We start from the raw sequence: 12,609 nt of genomic DNA on the forward strand, positions 1-12,609 counted from the left end.
ATGGGAGTCAGTAAGGATAATTTCTGTTTATTGAAGGTTCCTATGTGTACATACTCACTCACCCAATCTTATTTGTGTAGTAGGGCTCTTTTGATTTCATCTTTTGCCTTCTCCAGCTTGAGTGAATCTAATCAAGTCTTGCAATACTTACCTGTTGAGTATGCTGACAGCCCTGTCTCCTTTTCCCTTCGTGTAAAACGTGGTTTCAGTTTTGCACCATTTTTTGCTTCTATTACTAAAGGACTTACTTGGTCTCCTTCCTTCCCTGTACTTGATCTCTCTCCTTTCCTGTGCTGTCCTTTTCTTTTTAATTTATTTTTTAATCCCATGTGCTGTCCTTTATCATTCTTTCCTATTGATGCCAGATAATCTTTCTTCTAAATTAAAAAAAAAAGTTTAATTCTTCCAGCTAAATGGCTCACTGTGGCACATGGATAAATCCAGACCTCCTGCATATTGGCTCACAAGGCCATTGATAATCCAGTTTAGATTTTTCTTTTCTTTTTTTTTTTTGCAGTACTATCTGAGATCTTCATTCCCTGACTAGGAATCGAACATGGGCTCCCTGCATTGGAAGTATAGCGTCTTAGCCACTGGATTACCAGGGAAGTCCCCATTATAAACTTTTACAACAACCGTCAGTGCTTTTCTTTGACTTGCATACAGCCTGTCACCCCTCCTCCCACCCCAGTAGACTCTAAGCTCCTTGAAGTCAGGAGCAAGTTTGTCATCATCACTCTGATTTTGGCAATCCTAGAAAGGTATCTGGCACACAGTACATAATAAATACACATATAGTTTCAGAAGTTGTCCTGTCTTCCCTATGATTGATGTGCTGTGTGGTCCATGCTGTTCCTTGGGAGGCAGAGTAGCTGGGGCACAATTATGCATACCTGGACAGGTGTTAGGATTGAATTAGGGAGCAGTGTCCGTATAATCAAAGCTATGGTTTTTCCAGTAGTCATGTACAGGTGTGAGAGCTGGACATAAAGAAGACTGAGCACCAAAGAATTGATGCCTTTGAATTATGGTGCTGGAGAAGACTCTTGAGAGTCCCTTGGGTTGCATGAAGATCAAACCAGTCTGTCCTGAAGGCAATCAACTCTGAATATTCATTTGAAGGACTGATGTTGAAGCTCCAGTACTTGGGCCACCTGATGTGAAGAGCTGACTCATTGGAAAAGACCCTGATGCTGGGAAAGATTGAGGATAGGAGGAGAAGGGGCTGACAGAGGATGAGATGGTTGGATGACATCAGTGACTCAATGGACATGAGTTTGAGCAAACTCCAAGAGACAGTGAAGGATAGGGGAGCCTGGTGTGCTGCAGTTGATGGGATCGCAAAGAGTCAGACCTGACTTAGCAACTGAAGAACAACAGGGAGCAGCGGTGAAGCACCTAGGAGAGTGCCTGGCACATGGAGAGCTTTGAGTCACTCTGTGGCACCCCATCCACAGAGTCTGGAGGATCCTTGATGATCTCCTGCCACAGGGAAGCGCAAAACACTCTCTCTCCCTAGATTAAGTCCTCCTCTAATGTATGTGGGTTAGTGTGGAGCATTTTATTTCAGACTGAATGTGAGTGTGCATTTGGATTATGCCATGTAGCCAAGAGAGAATGGGATTCATGATCGTCAAGCCTTAGCTAACTCACCATGGCAACATTTGTGATTAGTTACCACCTGATGCGAAGAACTGACTCATTAGAAAAGACCCTGATGCTGGGAAAAACTGAAGGCAGGAGGAGAAGGGGACAACAGAAGATGAGATGGTTGGATGGCATCACCAACTCGATGGACATGAGTTTGAGCAAGCTCCAGGAGTTGGTGATGGACAGGGAAACCTAGCATGCTGCAGTCCATGGGGTCGCAGAGAGTTGGACACGACTGAGTGACTGAACTGAACTGAACCTAACCCTCAAGCCTCTTTTACGGTTCTGTGTGCTGTGGATTCCCCTTATGGTGACCACACAGGGCCATCGTGGGATGACAACTCGTGTGACAGCGAGTTTGTAATCTGTGAGAGTAGTTTGTAATCGGAAAGGATACCATCTTTTTGCAGCCCTCCACAGAGATTTCCGTGAACGTAAATGCTGGAAACTTTGCCTGGGAAAGCTCCCCCTGGATAAATGAAATCCTTCAAACTGACAGGAAATAATCTAATTTCCTTGAAAGTTAATTGAGATCTGTGTTTTATAAAGGCTAATGGTCTGGTGAGAGATGTCCTAAGTCAAGCTCATGTGATGGTGCCCTTGTTTTTTCAGGTACCAGTTATCAAACAGAATTCATATCTGTCTCTGTTAACCTGTTTGCACAGTGGCCTCTCCTGCTCCACCCACAAAGTCTCCATGGCCATTAGAGGGGGGAAAAGCATCCCATTAAAAGGCATAAAATGCTGATGAGGGAAATGCAGCCCACTGCAAGCTTGGCTTGAGTCATGGCTACATTTCATTAAGCAGCAGGATCTGTATTTGCTTCCCTGGTGGCTCAGATGGTAAAGTGTCTGTCTACAACGTGGGAGCCCCGGGTTCAATCCCTGGGTCAGGAAGATCTCCTGGAGAAGGAAATGGCAATCCACTCCAGTATCCTTGCCTGGAAAATCTCACGGATGGAGGAGCCTGGTGGGCTACACTCCATGGGGTCGCAAACAGTCAGACAGGACTGAGCAACTTCACTCACTCACTGGTAGCTCAGTGGGTAAAGACCTGCCTGCCAATGCAGGAGACATAAGAGATGTGGGTTCAATCCCTGGGTCAGGAAGATCCTCTAGAGGAGGGCACGGCAATCCACTCCAGTATTCTTGCCTGGAGAATCCCCGTGGACAGAGGAACCTGGCGGGCTACTGTCCATGGGGTTGCAAAGAGTCAGACAGGACTGAAGTGACTTAGCACGGTTTGCCAGGCGTCTGTCTAGGCATGCGCCCAAGGGGATGAAGGCTGGCCCTCCATGTTCACAGGGCTGGCCTTTTTATTGCCAAGTGAGAAGATCTGAAATAAAATCTCAATGCATATTATGAGCCACAGTTTCATATAAAATAGGTATGAGATGAGGATGGGCCATCATTTAGGACAGTAAATGCTATGTCGGTGTCTTTAAGGATTTCTAATTGCCAAGGGAAAGTATAAATCCCATATCATCGACTCATAGAAGGAAGCAAATCACCCATTTTTACTCTTGGCACACTTTCTTCTCTTTTATTTATTGTCTTCATACTACTTATCAAAATTCACAATTGCCTTATTCTTTCTCTCTGTCTCTCTATATCCACACACACACACACACACACACACACACACACACACTATCCTGGAGAAGGAAATGGCAGCCCACTTCAGTATTCTTGCCTGTAGAATTCCATGGACAGAGGAACCTGGTGGGCTCCAGTCCTTGGGGTTGCCAAGAGTTGGACATGACTGAGCGACTGACACTTTCTCTGTCTCTCTCTCTCTGTGTATATTCATATACATACACACCCACACACACACACACACACACACACACAGTACAGGGAAAGGCAATACCTAGTACAATAAATGAAGACTTTTGGGGAGACTGTGAGGACAGGATGCATGAAATAAGATTTAAGAAGACCCAGATACAATAGTTTCAATGGTCAGTTATATAGTGTAGGCTAATTGTCTCACACAAAGTGATGATCACCTATGATGAATATTTAATAGCAGGCCCAAGAAAGCTGGTAGCTTGTTTAGGTCAATCCTAGAACTCTACCTGAAGCCTAGTATCTTTTCAATAAGATCCTGAGTATTAATTAAGTAATTAATTAGTGATTATACAAAAGTTCTTGTAGCTGGCTTATTCAAATACTTTGTTTCCCACACCCATGGAAAAAAATGGAAACTTTCCTGAAACTGTTATCTTTGTGAGATGAAAACTTTCCAGTTGTATAGGAGTCTTTGCTTATTTTTTTCCTTTTGAAGTCTAAGGGATATGCAAGCTTTATAGCTATTTTTATTAGTTCTGAGCATATTTTCTGTTATGTCATTGAGTAGAGTTAATAACTGCTAATTCTAACATCTGGATCCTCTTGAAGTCAGTCTCCATTGATTGTCTTTTAAGAATGGGTCACAATTTTATATTTCTTCTCATGCTGAACCCTTTCAGACTCTGTCTTGGATGTTGTGAACATTGCGCTACAGTCCATAATATTCTTCCAATGAGTGTGTTTTGTTAACGTTCTTGCTGATGTGATTGTTTTATTTGTTGGTTTGTTTGTTTAGGGTGAAATTAACTTGGTTGACCTCCAATGGCATCCTCTGACTTTGGGGCAGCAGCTCAAATTGGAGTTCAGTTATTTATTTGTTTTTTCATGACTAAGTTGAGTTTATTCTAAGAAGCTTGATTCACCATTAGAAAGTCATCTTGTTGTGCTTAGTGTCTCAGCCATGTCCAACTCTTGCGACCCCATGGGCTGTAGCCCTCCAGGGTCCTCTGTCCATGGGATTTCCCAGGCAAGAATACTGGAGCGGGTTGCCATTTCCTCCTCCAGGGCATCTTCCTGACCCAGGGATCGAACCTGCATCTCCTGTGTCTCCTGCATTGCGGGCAGATTCTTTATCTGCTGAGATATCTCTACTAGTGTAGTTAATCACATTAATAAGTTAGAAGAGGAAAGCCAAGTGAACGTTTCAATCTATATGGAAAATGCACCTGGTAATACGTCAACCTCTTACTTTTAAAATTTTAACCTTAGTCTGGATGCTTAGGGTCTGCCCCACACATGCATGGTTTGGGGGGCAGCCAGAGATTAGGACAGAATGTCTACAGAATGTGTGGTTCCTTTCTTCGTTTCTTTCATTTCTAGGTTTCTGCCTCACTTTGTAGAGGCTGAAATTGTCCTGAATTCTGTCCTCTAGTCCCTTAGGCTGAAGATACCATCATCGCATGCTAAAGCCGTTTGACAAGGAAACAGCGGTAGAGTAACAGGAGTGTGATTTGAACTCGATTTGTAGATTTAGGGAGAATCAGAATTTAGCTGCTGTTTGAAAGCACTCAAAGTACCCTTTCTCTTACTGTCTTTTATAGATGCCAACTGTACTCCACACTTTTACTGAGTAAGTAGAGTCCCAAGAACTCTTGGGAAATCCATAGGATCCTACCCTCAGCTAGAAGATACAGCACCTTCTTGAGATGAGAGGTGTGGAACTATAGAAGCTCCTTACTTGAGAGTCCCTTGAGTAATAATCATAAAAGATGTTATAATAAAATTTTGCATTTAAATTACCTTTTATTCTCAGGATGTCAGAGTGCTTTACAAACACAAATTGCTGGAAACCTTTTAGGTTAATTAAAATGAGCAGATTTCCCAGACAAAGAAGGTGACTGTTTTTGTACTTTCAAGTGTGTTTTGTACAGGTGAGTGAGTTGAGGCACCAATAAGTTCTTGAACTAGTCAAACCACGATGTTCTGAGAACGGGGAAATTCAGCACGAGCATGCCAACCACGTTGCCAGATTCCACTGCTCTTCAGAATAATAATGATAATGTCAGTGATTCATGAAATTCGTGAAGACTGATGTTCTTGTCAGAGTCTCTGTGCTGCCACTGGTCAAACGCCTGCCAGTCAGCCTGGCCCATGGTTGGCAGTCGCGTAGGTCTTCCTTTCGCTTTCTGCTGCTGTAAGTTAGGTCTTCTCTTCACTTTACAGTCTAGGAAACTAGACTCAAAGCGCTTGAGCCACTTGCCCTGAGTCCAGCTAGGAGGTAGCAAACCTGGGAGTTTGGCCATTTGTCTGATTCTTATGCCTAGACTCTTTTTCTCTACCAATATCATTCCCAAATGCTAAGACTTTCCCCCTTATTCCTAAAATCCTGAGGAATATAATGCATTCTCATCAGAAATAGCAGCTCATTACAGACCGGCTGACTCAGAGTGGGAGTTCAGAATTGGGAGTTAGAGGAGCTGAGAGGCTGTTGATGGAAGTTGGACCGCGAGGGGCTTGGAGAGCCGGCTAATGCCTTGGACCTTATTCTACCTTATGTGTCGTCCGTTTGTCAGGGTCAGTCTTCAGCACTCAGTCGTCCCAGAGGCAAAGGGAGGGAGCAGCCCATGCTCATGAGCACATACTTTGGGCAGACACTTTAGGAAACACATTCCTAAGTGTTGCCACCACCTGCTCTATGAGATGGATTCTTATCTTCATTACATAGAGCCATGGACCAAGACTTAGAAAGATGAAAGGATTTTTCTGAAGGTTGCATACCCCTTAAGTAATGTCATCAGCTTATTTAGTTGCCAAGGCAGGTTCCTACCGCTCTTGCTGTTTAAAAAGCCGCATTCTATAGATAACCGACAAGGACCTACTATATAGCACAAGGGACTGTCCTCAGTGCCCTGCAGTATCCTGTATAGGAAAACATCTGCAAAAGAATGGATGTATGTGTGTGCATAGCTGACTCACTTTGCCGTACACCTGAAGCTGACACATCGGTGTCAATCAGCTCTTCTCCAACATAAAATAAAACATACACTTAAGTCACATTCTAATCTGATCTGATGGCCAATCCCATCTGAATCCAACATGCACTCCTGTGTGGACTCTGCGAGTGTGTTCAGTAGCCCAGTTGTGTCTGACTTCATGACCCCATGAACTATAGCCCGCCAGGCTTCTCTGTTCATGGGATTTCCCAGGCAACTGGACGGGTTGCCATTTCCTACTCCTAGGGATCTTCCCGACCCATGGATCAAACCTGCGTCTCCTGCATTGGCAGGCAGACTCCTGACAACTGAGCCACCTGGGAAGCCCTGTGTGGACATTACTATGTAAGGATTTTCTGTTCAAGGTGGACACAAGGTTGCCAAGTTTGTATTTGGAGACTATTGTGATTTTATGACTTGCTCATACCAGCAAAATACAAGAGAGTTCTTTCCCTATCCCTGCGCCAGCCTGGCATGTTTATGCTACAGACAGCCTTGCCCAGAGTAAGCCCGGGAGTGCTCCTGTGTTCTAACCTCCGTTGTGTTCACAGAATTGTTTATGAAGCCAGGATTAACCCCCTGTGCCTCAGTCTTTGATTTCACACAGAGCAGATGGGATGGGCACACAGGCCAGATCGTTATGTTCTTTTCACAGAGAGCTGTACTTAGGACACGGTGGTCACTGGCAAAACCCACAGGCACTTCGATCCCTGCTGTCCAACTCAAATGAATACCTTTCAACAAATATTTCTGTGGAGGAAGTGACTTTCCCACATTGCACTGCCATCACAGTAACAACACACATAACATAAAAATACAGTGCAGGAGTGTTTTGCAGAGAAATGGAAGAGATGTGCATGTAAATAGGATCTTTCCACCAAATCAGATACATTGGGCCTCCTACATTAGACCAGTGAACTCTGCTTGTGCATGTAGGTTCTCCCGTCATCTTATTACCAAGGATATTGCTGAGTTCCATGATTTTCCTCTCCAGTGACCAATTGTCATGGCTAAGATATGTGTTAGGTTAAGTGCTCCCCGTGTTAGGCGAGGGAGACCAGCCCCACCTCTTTAGTGACACTGTTATTACAAAGTGGGGTACCCAACCCTCCCAGTACAATAGGGCATGCCAACCACCACAGATGGCGTGGTCCAAAGTCCAGGAGATGCAGGTGGTAGAAAGCTGAAACAGCCCTGAGCAACACATCTGTAGTTTTGCAGTATCTGCTAAATCCAGATCCTGGCCTTCCAGCTGGACACGGGGGTAGCTTGTGTCAATTCCAATGGGGAGCCAAATACAAAGTCTCTCTTACAGTTTTTAAACAAAAGGACTACTGCAACTGTGGTTTAGAAAAATCATTTTGAGAGTAGAGGGTAGTTTGTGACCTTTACATATGTGGGGGCTTTTTTTAAAAGTTATTTTTTTGTTTGAGTATAGTTGATTTGGGCTTCTCTGGTGGCTCAGGTGGTAAAGAATCTGGCCACAGTGTGGGAGGCCTGGGTTTGATCCCTGGGTTAGGAAGATCCCCTGGAGAAGGGCGTGGCAACCCACTGCAGTATGCTGGCCTGGAGAATCCCATGGACAGAGGAGCCGGCGGGCTACAGGTCCATGGGGTCGCAAAGAGTCGGACACAACTGAAGTGACTTACGTTTACTTTTTTACTTTTATAGTTGCTTTACGATGTTGTGCTAGTTTCTGCTGTACAGAAAGTGAATCAGTTATACGTATACATATATCCACCCTTTTTTTAGATTCTTTTCCCATACAGGTCGTTACAGAGTACTGAGCAGAGTTCCCTGTGCTGTCTAGTAGATTCTTAATTATCTGTTTTATATATAGAAGGGTGTATATGTCAGTCCCTATCTCCCAACTTATCCCTCCCTCTTTCCCCCCTTAGTAACCGTAATGCTGTTTTTTCTGTCTGTGACTCTATTCATGTTTTGTAAATAAGTTTCTTCGTACCATTTTTTTATATTCCACATATAAGCGGTATTATATATTAGTCTTACTCTGACTTACTTCACTCAGTGTGACAATCTCTGGTTCCATCCATGTTGCTACAAATGGCATTATTTCACTGTTTTATAGCTGAGTACTATTCCATTGTGGATTTATTTAGAAACTTTATTCGTGGACCTAATTCTCAGAGCAGACCGAGGCTGGGTGAGATAATGTTGAAAATACACAAAAGGTTTCAAAACTCTTATGCCTAAGCTATTTATAGCTATTATAATTGTTGTTGCATTTGATAATTAATATTTAGTATAATAATGTTATTCATGCATTTTAATAAGTAAGACGATACTAGTGTTACTGTATGTGAAACCAGTAGTGATACTACATAGTAAAGCAGCACGCCTGTAAAATGAAGGTGACACCGCTGCTTCCCCTGTGGTGAGGAGGTATCGGTGGGATGCTAAGCCTGGAGCTTGGTTTCAGCCAGACTTGGGAGACAAAAGTTCCAAAAGGAAGAGCAGAGGTTGTGCCTGGAGGGGTCAGTGCAGGTGGTGGGGCTGCTCAGGGCATGTTCTGGAGCTGAGAGATGGCCAGGCTGACTGCAGCCACTCTTTGGTAATAATGTCCTTACTTGAGCCATATGTTTCACCTGAACTCTGAGAACCAGGCTTGGTTGGTATCTCCAATTCATACACAGTTAAGAGGCTCTGAGCTGATTTGCTTCTCAGCTGTTAATACGGGTCCTGAGATGATAGCTGGGCCTCTTTGGTCGTTCGGTGGTAGAGAACCTGCGTGCCGTTGCAAGAGATGCAGGTTCAGTCCCTGGGTCAGGAAGATCCCCTGGAGAAGGAAATGGCAACCTACGCCAGGGTTCTTGCCTGGAGAATCCCATGGACAGAGGAGTCTGGTGGGCTACAGTCCATGGGGTTGTAAAGAGCCAGATACGACTTAGCTACTGAACAGCAACAAGGTGACAGTGGATAAGAAATGTCATAGCCACGTTAAAAAGAGCACTGAATGTCACTTCCCAAAGGAACCATGTCGCGGGGTCACTCTGATGTCCTTTCTTTATGCTGTGACCCAGTGAGGTGGGCAGAAGCATTGAAGTGTAGGATTTGGTGCCTGCAGTCTGTAAATGGATCCTAATCTTCTACTTCTTACTAGGTGTGCGATGCTGGGCCAACACATTGCTTTATAACCTCTAGGTTCTTCATCTGTAAAATGGAACCATTTATATCCACTGTGGTTTTGGAAAGTCTAATACAGGGCAGATACTCAATACATGTCATTTTTTTCTTTTCTTCTTCCTTAGCTCTCCTGATTACCCTCCCTTCCAAAGAAAATGAAGGTTCAGAATTGAAAAAAATTTAAGAGCTGCAGAAACAACATTAGATTCATATTTAGACAGCAATTGATTTTTTTCCTTGGGTAAGAAAAATTATGCATTTGCTTCTAAAATATGAAGAGTGGTGATTATGATTCATGCACACATGATTCATAGAGAAAGCTGGAGCTAAAACACAGCTAAACTAATAATATTTCGTCCTTGTGACTAAAGCTCGTCCAAGCTTAGAACGCAGACCCAGAGTTAGAGCAAAGAATCCCGAGGGCAGTTTTGCCCATGTTTTGACTTAGTCACAGGGACAAGGGCAGGAGAGACTGCTGTTCCCTTGTAATCCACCTCCCCAAGGTGGGTGCACTTGTATTATCTGCAGCTGCTCCCTTTTATTCACCCACTGAGCTTCCAACTATGATTGATTTCTACTAATGATGCCCAGAGCGGGGCTTCATCTTCTCTGTTGTGGATTATTGCAGCAGCTCCTAACGGGTGTCCCCACCTGTTGTATCGGCCCCTCTCCAGCATACCTGTTCTCTCTCTTCTTACCGAAGTGAATTCTTAAAGCATCGGTCAACTGTGTGGCTGAGAAGAAAGGTCACAGACTCGGGCATTAGTCATTTTCTCACCATGTGACCCTCAGCTGCCTCGCCTTGCCGAGCATGAATTTCATCATCTATGAAACAGAAATGACATTCATTTAGCGGTCTCTTTGATGAGGGTGAAACGTGTGTAAAATAGCTTGCACTGTTCCTGAAATACAATAGGTAATCAGTCAATTCTGTTTGCTCCTCAGTGGCTTTGTATTGCTGGAAAAATCAGACCTAATTTTATTATGCTTTTCGAGGCCCTTCATGTGCCCTCCTCCCTTTGCTGGCTGTATTCTGCACACGGCTTCCCTGCCTCCTCTTCTGACTTTGCGTTTTCCCGTCGGAGTCTTCTAGGAACTGATGCTTGAATGGATACCATTCCTTTGTCTTTCGTCTGTGTGCCTTTTTATGGCGGTATAATTGCTTTACAATGCTGTGTTTGTTTCTGCTGTACAATGACCTGAATCAGCTATGCGTGCGTGCGCAGTTGTGTCTGACTCTTTGTGAGCCCATGGACTATAGCCTGCCAGGTTCCTCTGTCCATGGAATTTTCCAGGCAAGAATACTGGGGTGGGTTGCCATTTCCTACTTGAGGGAATCAACTCTATGTGTACATATATCCCTTCCCTCCTGGACCTCCCTCCCACCTCCGTCCCACACGTCCAGGTCATCACAGAGCACCGAGCTGAGCTGCTTCCCACTAGCTCTCTGTTTTATGCGTGGTAATGTATATGCGCCATCCTGACCCTCCAACTTATCCCACCCCTCCTTCCCCCACTGTGCCCACATGTCCGTTCTCTTCATTGTGTGTCTCTTCCTGCCTTGCAGATAGGTTCATCTGTACCATTTTTCTAGATTCCACATTAATACGGGATATTTGCTCTTTTCCTTCTGATTATCGTGACTCTATATCCAGACTCTAGGCCCATCCACATCATGACCCAATTTCATTCCTTATTACAGCTGAGTAATATTCCACGGTATATACGAACCACATCGTCTTTATCCATTCCTCTGCCGATGATTAAGTACCTAGACTGCTGCAAGAAAATCAAGTTCTTGTGGGGCTCCTTCAACCCCAAGGGAGTGAAGCAGATAGCAGCGCAGATCTATGCTGTGTCTAATACAAGACACGTTCACTCACCAAGACCGTGCGCACTGCGACCAAAAGTAGGCTCCAGTTGCTCATTTGCTTGGAAGCCAGTGAGGAGGCCAGGTTGCTGGAAAGGAGAGTTTGCTTTATTTTGGATGCTAACAATGGGAGGGGGCAGGGGGAAGAGGGCAGATGCTTGTCCAAGGGCCAGCTTCCCCCACACTTCACCACCAGTCAAGAAGCAAGAGGTTTTATAGGCAGAAGGAGGAGGCTGCGTGTAGAAATGGCACAATCAGCTCTGAGTCATCTTGAAATCGGTCATGCAGTGGGTCTGACCAGCATCATCTTGATTGTTTTCAGTACAGTTAGTTTTCAGTTTCAGGGTTGATTTGTTCTCATTTCTTTGAGGCCAATTCTCAGAATTGTGGCAGCTTAAGTCATGGCTACGGTCTGGTCATCAGGCAGTTAACTTCCTCCACCTGGTGTGGGTTTTGGTATATACAAGGCAGCTCACAGGATGTGGCTCAGAATATTAGGTACAGCCCTGGAGAAGGAATTTGATTTTGTTTACTGATGAAACTGTTATTATTTTGTCCTGTTTTACTGTGTGTCTTTGCTTCTGTGTGTTCTCACTTCTCTAATTGAACTTATTTGGCTAAAGCTTTTCCATCGCAAAAGGCGGGTGGAGGTCATGGTCAGGGAAGGACTGTAGAGTCCGGCTCTGTTTCTGTGCTGTGTGCTCACACTGTTCAGTACTGTCAGAGTCGCTATGAGTCTGAGTCAAAATTGGCCACTGACCTTCAGGACCTTACATCGTAACAGGAGAAGAGAAGGCTGAGCTAATCCGTGTATACCAAAGAGAATGAGCAAAGTTCCAAGAATCGTTGGGCAGTACAGGTTGAACGAGACAGGGGGACATATCTGCTCCAGAGGATGTGACTGAGGACTTTAAGGAAGACCATGAAATAAGTGACAGTTGGTGAAGAACCAAGGACACATTCAATAGGCAGCTTGGAGTGGTGAGGACCACACTGGTTTGAATCCAGAGAGGGGGGCTCTGAATACCAGCCCTGCTCCTAACCAGCAGTCCCTGTACCTGAGAAGCTCTTTTATACAATCTTCTGAAGAGCTGCTTCTTTTTTTTTTTTTTTTGGTAATCCAGGCCTGTGTTTGGATGTCATATCCTGAGTCCTTTACTGA

The sequence above is a fragment of the Budorcas taxicolor genome, chromosome 14 (genome assembly GCF_023091745.1).
Source record: "Budorcas taxicolor isolate Tak-1 chromosome 14, Takin1.1, whole genome shotgun sequence".
In the NCBI taxonomy this organism is placed as follows: Eukaryota; Metazoa; Chordata; class Mammalia; order Artiodactyla; family Bovidae; genus Budorcas; species Budorcas taxicolor.